A 12,522-nucleotide genomic window follows, 5' to 3' on the forward strand; every position below is an offset into this window, starting at 1 on the left:
CTGTGGACACTCCTGCCCTCTCCGCAGTGCCTGAGCTCTACTGTCAGCTGTCATAACCACACATGCGTGATGCTCCCAATATTATCTCTGCTGTCAGTGTTCAGCTCTTCACCACAGCAAAATCACCATGGCAAGTGGTATGAGTGTACATTGAGTACATCCTGTTAAAAAAAAGTCTAAAGCATCAATGTAATGACTTTTTCTTTGTTTTGTGTTTTGTTTTTTAAACAAAAGCAAGTCTAGAACCATAGTACGGATGCTAAATTGTAAAAAAACCCCACAAACCCTGACCCTTTGACAGTGTCAAACAGAGCAGTAATTAGAGAGGGTTATTTTAAGCTTAAATGAAACATGATGAAAAGAAAAAATGCTAATAAGCACTAACAACCACTTCCTATTCTTCCTGTTCCTCTGCTATTCAGACCTTCAGAACTTGAAAAAAGCCAATCTGATTTAATACAACCTCCTCCCTAAAAGGGGAAAGGAGAAGATTTAATTCAAACTACGCCGAGAGAAAGCTGAAAGCCCTTGGCTTGTGGTCATGTAACGCAACCAACTATGGTTGTGTTACATTGCATCCAATTGCATCCAGTGCTTTGTCAGAGAACCATAATAGGGTAATGCTTTTTATTCACAGAAAATTAAAAGATACTCTGAGTTCTTGTAAGTTTACACAGGGACTTGTACTGTCAACGTAAGACAGAATGAGGCTGCCGTCCTTCTCACCAACACTGCCCTCCAGCCCAAAACAAAACTACATTGACTTTCTCTGTCCATAGTGTTACTTAATACCCTTGGAAGTGGTATGTTGAGCGAGAAGAGAAAGGTCAAGGCACCAAAGAACACTGAAAGATCAGTCTGATCTGAACAATAATTAGTACCTCAAATTTCGTCAAGATCAAAAATCTGCCAGTCTGCGTATACGGTGGGTGCCATTCCCACAGAGAACAAAACAATCTTCAACCTCAGTATTACTCTGGGCCTTTGAGAAAACAACTTCAGGCTTGAAATATGGTAGCTTCACAGCATGTTTGTAAGTAGTACATCTGTATTTGCATCATTTTTGGGGAGTTGGACTCGATCTCTTGAGGTCCCTTCCAACCCCTGCAATTCTGTGATTTTTGAAATTGCTGCTTACTTATTACCTTGTGGTTTTATTTCCTCGTCATGTTACTTGGACCTGGAACATGAAATTTCATGCCAGGCAACATTCACCTACTCGACAAGTCAATAACAAGCGAAAAACTGTACATATTGATACAAATCTTACAGGAAAGTTTTAAAGATTCTCTAAAGTAAGGTTAATCTTGACAGAAATATTACTTTCAGAGCGTAGCATGCCAATCCAGAAAGATGAACAGATGAGTCTGAGATTTAAGCCCAAACCCAGACCAGAAAGATAGTTGTAAATACCCTTTTTTTGTGAACAAATGGATTCTAAGTTACTACAATTTATTTAAAATCTGCCAATTATGTTTTGGGACTCATTGAAAAAACAGCTGTGTTCATAAAATTTATCTCAAACTTGTCTAAAGCTGCTGAAGGCACATCCACACCAAGTAATGCATTACAGGATGCAGATGCTCAAGGCAGCTTAGATCCCAGCTAATACATCCACAGCACTGGTTAGAGACAGTAATTTGGGTCAAAAAGCATGTAGTTTTGTAAATTGGGGGGTGGTGGGGAATGAAGTTGGTAAACTCTGTATCTTTGTAACTGCACCATTCTTAACTCCAAGGCATCCTTAGTTGAAGACTTGCCCAGTTTCATCAGAAGACTTTGGTAAGGCCATGTCAGGTGCCCCATAACCATCTCACATACAGATTCTGGAGGCTTGCTCTCTAGAACATTAACCTGTTTTCACATAGGACCTGGTTAAACAGACCAGTTTTTCTGGATGAAGGTGTGGGGAGGAGAAAGTGCAGTCAGTAGCTCTTTGTGTTATTATTGACAAGTGGAAGCCATTTCTTCCTCTCCTGACTCTGGGCATCCTGACCCGTATGCTTCCTGTGAAAGTGGTTATCTTTTTCATTCACTTTGAAGAACAGGGTGGATAAGCATGGCTCTTGTCATACTGTAAATTTTCAGTGCATTTTGATTAGGAATTGCTTTGTTTTCAGCTAGTTCTCTTGCAACAAAGTAGGCTGAGGTTAAACACAAGTATTAATTTACCGTATCCAAAGCAGTCCATACAGCTACAAACAGCTGTAAGAAACAGAAGTGAGGAACTGAAGGAAAAAGATAATTTAGCTTCCCTAAGCCAAGGTCAAATCTGAAAGCTTTCTTTCTCTCCCCTTTTATCCAGACAACTTCATTCCACGCTATGAGCCCTTCTGCATGCCCTGTGCTAAGAGGCAGCCATGACAGCAGAGAGCCCACTCCTGGTGGCACGTACTCCCTTTCACCGGTAACATCCTCTTTACACTCCCTTGGGGGTCCAAGCAAAATTAAGTTTCCTCCCTTGAAGTGTATTTACTACTTCTTCCCCACTCCCATAGTTCAATTACTTTTAATTTATACACAAGAGAGTCTTGTCACTCCTTGAAAATAACCCCTGTTCTTGCTTCCTCAGACATGCAGAAGTTTGATGTTAGACTAGGCACAGTCTCTTGGGTAGGTTATCAACAGCCTCCTGTTTCACTTGTAGCTGAACTCTTCCAGCCTCCCTCACTGAAATAAATCAAGGTGCATGTTTCAATCTAAACAACATCCATCCCCTGAAGTCTGCATTTTGTACCCATATACATCCACAAACACACCCAGAACAAATATGTAACTGGGAGAAACACAACAAGGTCTCCACAGGCTCCCCCAGTAAGACAGACACCACCAGTCACTGTTCTGGGATGGCAGTGGGCTGAGGGTCCTGACCCTCCTCTATCTACCTGCCTAATGGGATAAAGTAAATAACTCCTGGTAGTGCTGAGTTGGTGCAAGTTACATGGCTCTGAGATGTTTTTTCAGGTCCAGTGCTGGAGAGCTTAACAGAATCAATGCACTCCAGAAACAATGTTTTGAAAACAAACCTGAGACCCCTGTTCTTCCAGACCCTTTAGAAGGAATTGCATCCTGGAATCACAAAGTCCTGTTGCTTTGAAGAAAGAACTCCAAGTCACCACCAATCCATTTTTGCTTCTGCTAGGGATCTGCTTTCAAGAAGCATTAAGTCATCATTCCTACCAAGCTCCTAGGTGAGATTTCCTGCCCTTTGTTATACCAGAAGACTATGAAAACAGCAGTCTGAAGACTGTGGTTACATGAAGTATTTCAGGTGGCTGATGTTTTAGTGGCTAAGGGATATATATCGATCAAGTAAGAAGAGAGAACATCACACAAAGTATCTGAGAAGTTCCTACCAGGAAGAACACAGGAGAGGCAGTTGCCTGGTGCAGTCCAGCACCATATTGCATGGAAGAGAGAAACATTCACAGGTCTAAAATCAGAAGCCCTGGAGCATTCAACCACATTGCCTAATTTCCATGGGACATGAGAGAGAAACTTTTGCTTACCATGTTATAAAAACCGTTACAGAATTCCTAGGCAGAGAGAAATACTGTAAGTCAATGAAGTCCAGGCAAGAATCTCTAACTGGCTTGAGAGGCACGGTTCCAACAGTGCAGAATTCTGTTTCCACAGTAAAAATACTACACTGGCTCCAACTTGTTTTGTTTTACAGGAAAGGTCTAAGATTTGGGCCCAATAAATTAGCACCAAAACCTAAGACATCTTCACCAGCACTTAAACAACAATATAGCATACAATGAAAGATTCCACTGAAAAACACTCCAAAACGCTTCCAAAAGGGTTCTCACACTTTTGTGTTATTAATTTTAGAAGTTTCAAGAACACTTTCTGTAATTAATCTGCCCACGATTCTGTGAAGTTTTTGACATTGAAATTATTGAAAATTAAACAACCAAAACCACTGGTATAGAAAAATATCACCCCAGCGCTGGGTAAATACACAGCAAATAGGAAAGCATTAATTTGAGTGTCAAAATAGGCTCTGGATAGGGAAAAAAAATAAGAAAAGAAAAAAAGAGGCCCAAAAAATACTGTTAATCATGTCTTAACCAGATTAGCATTAAAACTAAGAGATAAATTAACCAGAAGACATGAAGTAGTAGCATTTCTCTCAACACCAACACAAACAAAACTAGCAAATTTATCTTTGACAAAATAGAAACACCTCTTGCAATTAAAGGAAAACCAGGGCAATATTTAATGAAAGCAGAACCAACCACTATCACCAGCAACAGAAGGAGAGATGGAGGAAAGGGCTACAGAAGGAAGAAAACCACTATGTGAAAAACCTGCAGATGAAACAAAAACTTAGGATAACGAAGAAAAAATACAAATATCTTTGCCCCAAATATTTTTCTTAAGGAAACTTTACAGGGATAAACTCACTAGATGTGAACCTCTGAATAGAAGGCTTAGAAAAGAAGAGTATCAACTCGTTTGATGAGCAGGGATAAAAAGCCATTTTAAAAACGACATTTTGTGTAAGGATGAAATATTATTTTGTTGATAAGAAAAATGATACAGCGATCACGCCAGCAACACCTCCAATAACAGCTGATAGCTGTTTGCTGTGGTTTAACCCCAGACAGATACTAAGCACTAGGAAGCCACTTGCTCACTTGCTGCTCCCTCCTCCCATGGTGGGAGGAGGAAGAGAATTAAAAAAGTAAAGAGCAATCAGTCTGCTAGGAGAACAACACAAAGAGGTGCCCTGAAAGACTCAGGAGTGAGTTGATATGTTGACTGGTTTTGACTTGCACTCAGCTATCAGATACTGCTTTTGTGCTTAATTTTTAAAATTTTTATTGTAAGACACTAATTTTCATTTTAATAATTTCATAGCTAAGGATGCTCCAGAACAAGTGGATAAACCTCAGCATGCAGACAGTACCTCAGAACATTCTGTCTGTTCACTTTTCATTGCAAATTGAGCATGATTTGTCACCGATTCGTATCCTACTGCTTCTAATTGCTCAGCCAGTGTTTCAGAAAGCCAGCAACACCAGACTAGCTTGGGAGCAAAATTTCTGAAGGGAGAGGAAGTGGGAAACAGGTCATCCAATGTTTTTATCTTGAAAAAAATACAATATAACTTTCAAACATGCATCTTCAGAGCTTTTTACACTTTCTAACACAGATCTACTGCTACCTGTCTACAGGTAGCTGATGTTACTCTTGCAGCACTGTGTACTGTTAAAGCATTGAGCAGTGCAAAATATTTGCTATCTCGGTTCTATACAGTATGATGTCCATGTTTTGGACCCCAGGAGCAACCTATCTGCTCAGCTAGGAAGACTACACACAATATCCCAATACTATTGGTGTCCCGTGTCAAGAACATTCTGTAAACTTAAATTGCTCTTGTCATTATGCAGTAGTAACATGATGTCCTGAAAACATCTACAAATTCAGTAAATCAGTTTTCCAGCCAAACAAACCCAGACATTTAAAGAAATGCAAATAATCAAATCCAGAAAACATGCAGGTTCACTCTTCCCCAAAGATTAATTTGATTCTAGATTATACACTGCTCGGAAAAAAAACCCAAACAACAAAACAAACCACAAATCAGTATAATTTATTGATTAGCAACAGACTATGAAGAAGGATGAGCCAACATTAATGCATTACTGGTGATAAGGAAGCCTAGGAAATACTTTATGCCATGCACGAAGATAACAAAATAGAAGAACTTTTCTATCAGTTTTTGCTTTGACCCATAGCATTGTGATAGGTGGCATTGATTGCAGCTCAAAGTTTTCATCTGACCACCCAAAATCAACAGGAATTTTATTGTTATTCAACTACCGTCAGGCAAAACCACGGGTAAATATAAATCATAACGTTATCAAAAGCCCACAGTGGCAAGGGACTGAATATTTAAAAAAAAAAACCCAAAAAGTTTTGTGCAAGAACATTTTATCAATGATAAATAAGCAACACGCTACCAAGCCTTTGACAGGAATGAGGAACCGACTGATTGAGACAGTTTGAGTCTGACTAACACCCGAGTCAACAGCCCACATCAGAGACCTCCCTTCACTCCTGATGTTCATAACTAAGTATTTAGTCACAGAATCACAGGGTTGGAAAAGACCTTTAAGATCATCAAGTCCAACCGTTCTTGCCCTATGCTAAACCATATCCGTAAGTACCTCATCTACCTGTCTGTTAAACACATCCAGGGAAGGTGACTCAACCCCCTCCCTGGGCAGCCTGTTCCAGGCCCTGACAATTCTTTCAGTGAAGAACTTCTTCCTAACATCTAATCTGACCCTGCCCTGGCACAGCTTTGTGCCATTTCCCCTTGTCCTGTCTCCTGTCACTTGGCTGAAGAGACCAACACCCACCTCCCTAAAACCTCCCTTCAGGTAGTTGTAGGCAGTGATAAGGTCTCCCCTCAGCCTCCTCTTCTCCAGGCTAAACATCCCCAGCTCCCTCAGCTGCTCCTCATAGGATTTGCCCTCCAGCCCCTTCACCAGCCTGGTTACCCTTCTCTGGACTCACTTGAGGACCTCAACACCCTTCTTATGGCAAGGAACCCAGAACTGGACACAGTATTCAAGGTGCGGCCTCACCAATGCCGAGTACAGGGGCACAATCACCTCCCTGGCCCTGATGGTCACGCTATTTCTGATACAAGCCAGGATGCCATTGACCTTCTTGGCCACCTGGGCACACTGCTGGCTCATGTTCCGCTGGCAGTCAACCAGCAACTTCAGGTCCTTCTCCAGCCAGTCTCCCCCAGGCCCACCCTTCCAACTCTGCAAGCCCCCCGCCAAGGTCAGGCCAGTTCCCTGGCCACTCCAAGTGCCAGAGGCAGAGGGCTCACAGAATGAGGGGGATGTCACGTACGCATCGTTACTGGCCCCCGTATAATCTGCTGATGACACACATCATGATCTTTTACATTACAAGCGTAGGAAGGTTAAACAATACGCTGCAGGGAGCTCACGCACCACGCTGATACACACAGTAACGCACGCAGACAGAAGAGACAGCCAGGTAGCTCTCAGCTGCTAGTGCTGGGCAAGCTCCCATAGCTCTTTCATCAGGTATTTTGCATACACAATTTCAAATTACAGTGAATTAATGTTCCGATTTTTATCGGCAGATAAAATTAAGGCTTTCTCTTGTCAAATATTAGCGTGCTCTTTCGTCCTGAAATTCATGCATGAAATACAGAAGCCACAAACAAGATTTGCAGCCATAGCAAGGGTACTGTTAATTCCATCAGACATTATTAACGTTTTACAATTCAAGAAACAGAACAAATAAAACCAGAACAAATATTTTCTTTTCCAGATACTTGTTCACTCAGGACACTCCAACTTGAATTCCGGTTAACTGACCATTTGGCTTTAAAGTTCTTTAGTTAAATTAGATCAAAGTCTCCGATTTGGAATATAAGTGAGCACACTTAGGTTTGCCTCAATTTTTAAGTGAATTAAAATAAATCAAATTAAGGCCATCACAATTCTGAACCAGAAAGGTTAAACAAGGATTTGATCTAATTTAACTAACATAAATTTGGCCATTTAGTGAATTCGAAGAGATGGAACCTAATTTAATCACTCTACTTTGAAAATCAATTTGGATTAGTATTCCTGAATGAACCTGTGTAGACAAACTCCTATTCTCCTAAAACAGATAAAAGTATTGCTGTGCTAGCCTGCACTATTGATAAGAGATTATTAGCTGTTAGGTAATAAAGTGCTGAGTCAGCTGACAAATATCCCAGGTGGCAGCAAAACTATTTACCTCTGCTAGACTGATCAAATCGCTATGAATTCTTCTAAGTGGAAAAATGTGGAGAAGCAAAAACTATTTACAGACTTCCCAAGCCACTGTCCTAGAATGATTTTTGTTTTGCACTGGTAACTGCTATCAATGTAACAATGAAACACCATCCAAGCATGCTCCTTGTTCGTTTCAGTTCTGATCACGACTGGGGACAGCTTTCAAGAGAGCTGCAGAAAGAGCTCGCCAAGACCAACTATGTTCTGTCAATGTCCTCAGGTGCTGGATGGACATTCCCAGATCTGCATTACCTTCTACATGCCCTATACTCAACAGAAGTAAACCAGCTAACAGGAAATACTGAGGAGAAGGACACAGAGAAGTCTACCCTGCTGCAGCTTGGCATCCGCCTTGTGGTGTGCATTGAATTTTCAGTGAAGGCCAGGCACAGAGTTAGCATCCTTCCTTACACATCTTTGTCTATGGGACTACAGAGAGATGAGATGTTCTACATTTTTCACAATACACTATATTGACTTGAATAGTTCTTTAGTTCATTGCTTGCTGCAACCCAATTAGGAGAATGTTCATCACCAAATTATGAGGTAGAGTGGATCTCTTAATGCCTTCTGTTGAAACTTGGGTGTTGAACAGGAAAAAATAGCCTCCTCCTGGGTTCAGAGGCAATAAGTAGATAGGACCAGGACATTAAAAACAGCAGTAAGAACAAGGATATAGCCAGGGGTAGCTGCACAAGCAGGCCTGAGAGCAAGACGGGCTGGACAGCTTGGCTCCCATTTCTTCCTGGTGAATTCCTAGAGAAGCTGTGGCTGCCCCCTCCCTGATAGGGTTCAGGGCCAGGCAGGATGGGACTTTGGGCAACCCGGTCTAGTGGAGGGTCTCCCTACCCATGACTGGGGGCTTGGAACTAGATGGTCTTTGAGGTCTCTTCCAACCCAAGCCAGTCTGTGATTCGATGACTGTCTGACCAGAAAGCACCTAAGTCCTACTCACTATGTACAGGATGAAGGTATGCAACACCAGTTTGTGAATTCTGTCTAAAGGGCCAAACGTGTAAAGCTTAAATGTTGGAATCCCTACATCCAAGCGCTGTAGCCAGAACATCAAGGGTGTAGATTAGAGAAGCTCTCCTACAACTGAAATTATCAACTTTGATACTGACAGAAATCAAAGGAACTGATCCACACTTACTGATGGCCCTAGAAAAGCTGCAGGAAAAGACAAAGTGTAACGGATAACCTGGTACTGTGATAAAATCCCATCTAGAAAAAAAAAAAAAAAAAGAAAAGAAGTCTTCATCTGTGAAGGCAGCTGAGCTCATGTTTCAGCATCTCTGCCTCTCCTAAGGAACCAGCATACACCTGAGGATTTCCTCTGGATTGCCACTGCCTCCTACTGCCTCTATTTTATATATAGGAGTTTCAGGACTAACAAACTTTTATATAAAAAATATAGTTATTTCTGTCTGTGAAGAAGCCTTTTGCAGTTGCCAAAGCCGTCACTGATTCCATCGCATCCAGTTACCTAAAATAGCTGCCTCCAATCTGACAGAAGAAGCTGCGAGACTATTTACAGCGCCAGTCCTCTCCAGCTCCGCTCTTGTCAGTCACTGCATGGCGAGCAGCAGGGAGCACGAGACTGCACGAGACCCCCTACATTTCGCTGCAGACACACCTAACAGCTGGTGTTCCACTCGCCATGCTGAAAAGGAACAAGTACCAAACCTTCTGCACAGGCGCGTTCAAAATCGACCTCGTTACGGTGGGGAGGTCAGCCAGGACTGCACAGGCCTGTCAGAGAAGACAAGTGCACACTGTGACATTCCCAGGCCTTTATTCATCTTCAAAGCCCTCTGCTGGACTCTCTCCAGGAGATCCCTGTCCTTTTTAAACCAAGGAGCCCAGAACTGGACACAATACTCCAGGTGGGGCCTGACCAGGGCAGAGCAGAGGGGGAGGATCCCCTCCTTTGACCTGCTGGCCACACTCCTCTTGATGCACCCCAGGCCCACTGGCTCTCTTAGCCACCAGGAACCTGCTTTGGCAGGGGGGGTTGACCCAATGATCTCTTCAGGTCTCTTCCAACACCTACGATTCTGTGGCATTTGTTGAGATGATTCCCAGGAATTCTGAGGGTTTTTTTCTGCATTTTAACCAAGACATCGTCAAAAAGACCTTTACTATTTATTGCCTTTCCAAACTTCGTCAATTTTGCCGTGTTTAATTATTTATATCCACATTTCATTGTTTTGGCAGTTTCCAATGGGATCCTGGGGTGCATCAGGAAGAGTGTGGCCAGCAGGTCAAAGGAGGTGATCCTCCCCCTCTACTCTGCCCTGGTCAGGCACCACCTGGAGTATTGTGTCCAGTTCTGGGCTCCTTGGTTTAAAAAGGACAGGGATCTCCTGGAGAGAGTCCAAAGAAGGACCATGAAGATGATTAGGGCCTGGAACATCTCCCCTATGAGGAAAGGCTGAGTAAGTTAGGACTCTTCAGCCTTAAGAAGAGAAGACTAAGGGGGGACCTAATTAAAGTTTATAATTATCTTAAGCAGGGGATGCAGGGGGAATCAGCCAGCCCCTTTTCAGTGGTCTGTGGGGACAGGACAAGGGGCAATAGCTTCAAGTTGGAGCACAGGAAGTTCCGCACCAACATGCAGAAGAACTTTTTCACAGTGAGGGTGACAGAGCCCTGGCACAGGCTGCCCAGGGGGGATTGTGGAGTCTCCTTCTCTGGAGATACTCAAGACCCGTCTGGACGCCTCCCTGTGTGACCTGTCCTAGGGAGCTGCTTTGGCAGGGGGGTTGGACCCGATGATCTCTTGAGGTCCCTTCCAACCCCTACAATTCTATGATTCTATGATTCTAACCCCAGAATGTGGTTGCACTGCTTTAAATTTGGTGTTTTCTTAGTACTCTTCTCTCAAACTATTAGCAGCTATTGAATTCAAATTGCCTTTCTCTGTCACGCATTTGCTTTAATGCTTCAGAAGTTCACTGCAGAAATGTTTGCACAAGCCCTTGGGTGCTGAACCAAGAACACTTAATGCTGTAATACATGTAAATGAACATACTTGCCCCCCCAACACTGAGTACATGAGCCATTTTGGCAAGTCATTAAGCTCCTTCTACAGTAGGTTCTTGTTGATTTCCTAATAGTTTCTCCCAAACGTTTTTAGATGGGAACATGAACAGTTAACTAGTTTCAAGCATTAAGCATTTTGGTGCCCGTACACCAGTTTTCCCAATACCATCCCATTTGGAGCTCCCTTTTTTCCCCACTCCGACACTAAACAGAGGTTTAAAGCATCTGAGTTCAAGCATGACATGAATAGGGGTGTTTTCTCCTTGAGTTTAAAACCTGTACTGTTTTAGAAGCTTACATCACCTCATGACTTGCTGATGTCTGCAAACTACAAGGAGCATTTTCAGATAGGTGGGGATAATACTTCTGAACAAACTGCACTCAGGAAAGAAGCAAGCCCGGGAAAGACAACACACAGGTAACAGCCAAAGAGTTCAACCCCATACTACCAGTTTAAAGCTTTAATTTTAACAGTCAGCAGCTCTTCCTTCCTTCTCATACATCAGAAAATCACCATCCTGTGTGATCACTACTTTCTTGAAACTATTCCATCACTGTTTTTGCATTAGTTCTCTGACTGTCTGCAAGTACATCCATACCTTGTGCATAAAACCAGACCTGTTTGATCTGAATATGACCGTAAGCAGGAACTAAAAACATTTTATCACTGCTACTGAACCAAAATGTAAATGGGAGTGATAAGGATGCCCAAATGGCTATTTCATTAACTGGATTCTTCCACACTTCTTCAGAGCATTGTAATGACAGTCATCAATTCTGTCATTCATAGCCCACTACGCTAAACTAATTAAAAGCATCTTGTGTAGCACAAGATGAAGATACTGTCATCTGCTCTAAGTAGGGCATAGGTGAAAATTATGCTGCAGAAATATTTATAAGGAAGATTCTTACTTGGTAGAATTGAATACATACAGAGAAGTCAACGTCCCCAGCGTTCACATGGATGATAGATTTGCCATTCAGAATAATCAGATCAAAGGGAAAACAAGATGAAATTAAATTAGGAGTTTTATATTCAATACTACTGTCTAGGCTCCTACACTGCACTCTTCCTTAGTAAATATAAAAGTACTTGATTATAATTACAAAAAGCTAATAATGAACCTATTTCAGGGTATAATTTACCAGGTGTTTTTACAATTTCTTTAAGACTAAAAAGATCTGCTGACTTTTAATGAGACTAGCAAAAATAAATTGGGACTTTTATCACCATTTTCTGGAAGAGCGAGGGGGGGAAGCACCAACATGCAGATGGCAGCATATTTTCCTTTCATTCCACACATCCAAAGTCCACATTAAGGATTCTCTTCTGTTTGAGGCAGCGAGTTGCCACTACCTTTCTTCCGACCGATGCAATCCTCCTCCTGGGTACTGCTGGATGCAGCCAGCAGGGGTCACAGTCAGAGGCAACAGGCAGGGTTTATACACCCTCCTGGTGAAACAAGGAGGCAGGTATAGATGCAATATGAATGGTAAACTTGTTTTCCTAGAGGCAGTGAGCAATCAGCCTTGCAAATAAGACAGAAAAAGGTGTGTGTGATGCTAGCATCCTACCATATGTGCTATCTAAACTCCCCAGGAACACTTGTAACCTTATAAATTGAGCAATACTTGTGCCTGATCAGCAGTAGTC

The 12,522-nt window shown here is 42.2% G+C and overlaps 1 protein-coding gene across 1 annotated transcript in view; it reads right to left on the bottom strand.

The window, feature by feature from the left end:
- HS6ST3 (heparan sulfate 6-O-sulfotransferase 3) overlaps positions 1–12,522 on the bottom strand; it is a gene marked incomplete at both ends in the record, with an annotated part of 336,234 nt that overhangs the window by 183,833 nt on the left and 139,879 nt on the right. The window lies entirely within an intron of this gene.

Source organism: Gallinula chloropus (assembly GCF_964237585.1).
Source record: "Gallinula chloropus genome assembly, chromosome: 1".
NCBI lineage: Eukaryota > Metazoa > Chordata > Aves > Gruiformes > Rallidae > Gallinula > Gallinula chloropus.